General features: G+C 31.5%; 1 long non-coding RNA gene across 1 annotated transcript; it reads left to right on the top strand.

Moving 5' to 3' along the window:
* Nucleotides 1-1,875: 1,875 nt before the first annotated feature.
* LOC129892933 (uncharacterized) lies at nucleotides 1,876-4,362 on the top strand. Its single transcript, XR_008767370.1, has 2 exons — nucleotides 1,876-2,095; nucleotides 4,128-4,362. It is a non-coding gene; the product is annotated as an uncharacterized LOC129892933 (long non-coding RNA).
* Nucleotides 4,363-5,168: the final 806 nt, after the last annotated feature.

The raw sequence follows: 5,168 nt of genomic DNA, 5'->3' as shown, positions 1-5,168 counted from the left end.
GCTGAAATACCATATCTTAGTGCAATTGGTACATTAATGTATCTTGCCAATAATTCCAGATCAGATATAGCTTTTTCTGTAAACTTGTTAGCAAGATTCAGTTCTTCTCCAATACGAAGATACTGAAATGGAATTAAGCATATATTAAGATACTTTCGAGGGATTAGCGATATGGAATTGTTTTACTCAAAAGAATCGACATAGAATTGATTAGTTATGCAGATGTAGGGTATTTGTCTGATCTCCATAAAGGTAGATCACAGACATGCTACTTATTTACATATGGTGGTACAGCTATATCATGGCGTTCAACAAAGCAAATTATGGTTGCCACTTCTTCAAATCATATAGAGATAATAGTCATTCATGAAGCAAGTCTAGAATGCGTTTAGTTAAGATCAATAACTCAACACATTCAAGACACATGTGACATTTCTTTGAAAAGAGACATTCCAACAATATTATATGAAGACAATGCTGCATGTATAACTCAACTGAAGGGAGTATATATCAAATGAGACAGAACAAAACATACTTCACCGAAATTCTTCTTTATTCATGATTTTTAAAAGAAAGGTGAAATAGATGTTCAACATGTTCATTCAAGTGATAATTTAGCAGATATGTTCACCAAGGTATTGTCAACTTCAACCTTTGAGAAATTGATATATAAGATTGAAATGCATCATCTTCGAGATATTAAATATGATCTTCATCAGGGAGAGTAGAAGACGCGTTGCACTCATTTTTTCTTAAACTAGGTTTTGTCCCATTAGATTTTCCTATCAATATTTTGCATGAACATCCAAGGAGAGTATTGTAAAGTATGGAGATGGTGGATGCCCATGTGCAAGTGGGACCCACCTCCACTTTTTCCATGTGCAAATGGGACCACCCCCACTTTTTCCTTTGTGCCAAAGCAAGAAAATTTGGCTATAAAAGTCATTTTCTCCTAGAAATGAAGATACACAACTCTCTCAATTCTCTCTTTCCCTTACTGTCTCCTTTTTTTAATTTGCTAATTTAGTTTGTTTTATAATAGTTGAATTATTTTGTTATTTATTAAAATTAATGATATAAATCATATTTATAAAAAAAGTACATTCAAATTATAAAATAAAGTGAAATAATTTTTTACTTTTATGGCCAAACGCTTACTTATTATAAGATTGAAATTGAGTCTCAATTTTGTGGATGAAAGAAGAAGTAAATACAAATGTTTGACTTTAATTGAACATTGAATTGTTTTAATTCATATTACACTCATCTTAATGGGAAATAAATTATCCTAAGATTAATTATTCCAGAATTGTTATCACATCCTCAATATGGATAAAAATAACACTACAATTTTGAAATCAATTATTTTATGATTTTATCATAACCAAACATGAAATAAACTCATCCTAAAATTAATCTCGAGATTAGTTATTCATTATCCCTCATACTGAACAATTTTTAATAATTATAAAATTAAACAAGACTCAATTTATGAATGTAACAAGTAGTCAACACAAACTATTTGACTTCGATTGGACATTGAGTTTCAAACCCCCAACCCTTAATCTTATAACCTCTACCTATATCCTTAAGTTATAAGTGTTATATCCCATATTTATTTTATTTTATTTTATTTTTCACAATAGGACATTTTTGGGATAACGGTAACAATTCAAGGGCAAGGCTATGTTTGATTTTGTTGGATACATAATTCTTATGACTAAATTGGGATTTGGAAATACTATAAAAGGTTAAGGACAAAATTGGAATTTCACATGTGGAAATACTATAAAAGGTTAAGGGCAAAATTGGAATTTCAACTAGGGGTCTTTATATCTTCCAACTCCTAGAATATTCAAGAGAATTGGAAGAAGATAGAAGGAGAAAAACAAAAGAAAGAAGAGAAAACATAGAGAGAAGATCGGACAAGCCTAGGAAAATTTTATTCCTTGAAATCATGTTCCAAAAATTATTTTCTCCTAGTATTCCTACTAATTCAAGGGTCCTCTACAATATGATGAAGTTATTTTGGAAGATAGGAGCCTTGTTTGGTTGATTGGGTGTCTTGGTGAAGTGAAGAAGTTGGAAGAAAAAGGTAAGAATTAATCCAATTTTATTATGTTATGAAGTTTGTTTATGTTGTAGTAAGTAGAGATGTGTAGAATCCATGGAAATATGGAAGTTATATGATTGGATTTTGACATATGAATAAGTTATGTGTATGTAAGATTGTTGGCAAGAAGACTTGAATTTTTGTGTAGTATTTTAGTAGTAGTTATGGAGTAGTAGTTATGGTAAAAAATTTATGTTGGAATTGAAAGTTGAATGAATTTATTGAAGTTGGAAATATGGATTAGGTGATGAAATGGAAAAAATTAAGTGTGTATAATTTGTTAGTTGTTGTTATGATTTTGGGGATATAAATGAAGTTTATATGGTGTAAGTTGGTATTAAAATGGTTTGTAGGAATTATGCCCTTAAAGGATGATTTTGTAATATTATGAAAATAAAGTTGTTAAAGTATGGATTATTGTTGTTGATTATGAAGTTGAAAGAAGAAAATGAATTATAATAGTTTTGTTGCATTTATGGAATTTTTGGGTGAAATATGGAATTGATGAATATTGGATAGTTTACTTGGAATATTTTTCACTTATGTTGGAATGAGTTGAAATTAATTATGAACATGAAATATTCATATTTATTTGGAAATACAAAGTTGGGTTGAAAGTTGTTGTACTATTTGGAAAAGAAACCAATTTATGTTATGATGCGTTTTAAATTGATTGTTGATGGTATTGGTGTTGTTGTTGGCTTGATTATTGATATTGTGGCCGAGTTGTAATCTCGGGGTTGTCATATATATAGGAGAGATGCTGTCGAAATTTTTGTAGACAAGTATTGGAAAAATTGAATTCTTAAAGTCTTATGAATAGTAATTGGTAAATGTGACCAATTGTAGATTTTGGTGGAAACGGGAATTGAAGTTGGACAACCGTAAAAAGCCAATAAAGTATGTAAAGTTTTACCTTTTCTTCTCTTGGCATGTCTTAGGTGTAATAGGTTTGGATACGAACCTCGGGGATGACTCTACTCTTCAGAATCGACACCTAAATTTGACCATTTCCTATTCAGTAGAATTGAATTAAGTATTTATGAATATTTTTGAAAAATTATCTAAACTTCTAGAATTTGCACAAATAGGACCCAACTACGTTGAAACTCTTATAAATAACGTTATGATATTTGACGCGCATAATTTAGATACGCCACCTCATTTGATCGAGGTGGGCCCCACTATTCCAAATTTTTCTTTGTTATTCTGTTTGGCTCATGTTAGGTAGAATTTGAAAGAAACTCTTTGCTACTCTTCCAAATATCATATGATTAATTATTCCGTTAAGTTCCATAATATATTCTGAAATATGGACACAATTTCAGAAAATTATTTTGACATAGACTATCGGGACATTGAAAAGACTTACACTATTATTATTATTCAAGTATTTTTATATATGATTTATTATCGAAATTATGCTATCGAGTCTGTATAAATATTTTGTATTTTAAATTGCATTTAGTCTCTCACTACTCTACTCGTGCATACTGTAACCACTCTTTCACTGAGCCTGGGCCAGGATATGTTATCAAGCGTACTTCTCTGCATTTTTCGCCGTGCCTCGACGTGAGGGGGCAGGTATGACATGTACATGGGTTGTGGTGTATGTTGTGCCACGGAGTTATGTTGTGCCATGTACATATATGCTTATGATATGATGTGATATGATTTGATATGGCCATCTGACATGATATGATCTGATCTGATATGATATGATCTGTTACGAAGATATTCCCTACTCTGGTGTTATGCTGTGCTGTGGCGCCAATGACGGGAGGGCGACCACGTTTTGTTCACCGAGTCCCATGGGATGGGGTCGGATATGACATATGTCTTTGCATATATGATTTGTGATTATGATAAGTATTTTGAAATTCTGAACATTTATTTCGTTTTCTGCACATACTATTCAGATTATGATTTTATTTATTACAGTTCATGCTTTACATATTCGGTACATTTTTCGTACTGACCCCCTTTCTTCGGGTGCTGCGTTACATGCCCGCAGGTATCGAAGTTCGATTTGCTGATCCACCTGTTTAGGATATATGCTGCGTCGTTGACACTGCTCCCTTATTCGGAGCTTGTATTTTGGTACTGACTTTATCTCTGTATATTTGGATATGTTGGTCAGGGGTACGATGGGGCCCTGTCCCGTCATATGACTATGCTATCATCTGTAGAGGTTTGTAGACAGAGTTATGTTGTGAGTTTTGCATATATGATTTGGGTTTTGTGTGTTTTGTGACGGTCTATCAACCCTCGTGCCTATATCTACTTTTATGATATATTTAGCAATTTCTACTAATCACTACATATGTTTATTCGGTTAAAAAGGCTAATTTGGGATTAGGGTACGTTTGAGTGCCCCACTCGAACACCAGTCGCGGCCTACGGGGTTGGGTCGTGACAATAAGATTGACTTCAATTGCAATATTGAATTAATTCATCACATGTTGATCATTATATTATGACTTTTATTAACAATTTGAACAATATATATATCTATTTTAAGACTTTTATTAACAATATATGCATAGACTCCAATTTATTTACAAATTAAATTTTTAATTACAACTATATAAAAATATCATGTTATTTCATTAATTTAAATCATTTTATTTCCTTTTTTAATTTGAATTCTGATTTTTTGGGAACTTAAAATATCCCCTACTTTTTATTTTCTCAATCACACTTTTAAGAATATACATTTCCTTTTCAAACTTTTTCTCTTAAACTTCTATTCTCTCTCTTATTGTGTCTTTTCACTTGCCTCTTCTTGACTTTTCACATATCTTTTACAAAATAAGAAAGTCAATGACAAGAACAGGGAAGAACCAAAGCATATGTTCTTTATAAAATTCTTATATTTCTACATTTTTCTTCCATTTTAATCTCCATTCGCATAAATTCATTGCACGTTCATCTCAATTTCAATCAATATTTGTAGAATTTTAATGGAGAAGACATCATGGAAAAGTCCTAGGCTCAATATTTGGAAAGCAACACCAACAATCCAGTTCAATGTTCTCAACCAAATTTTTAACTA

This window comes from Solanum dulcamara, chromosome 6 (assembly GCF_947179165.1).
Source record: "Solanum dulcamara chromosome 6, daSolDulc1.2, whole genome shotgun sequence".
Lineage (NCBI taxonomy): Eukaryota > Viridiplantae > Streptophyta > Magnoliopsida > Solanales > Solanaceae > Solanum > Solanum dulcamara.
Note: the sequence above shows the minus strand (reverse complement) of the source record. Positions and strands in the feature narration are given on the sequence as shown.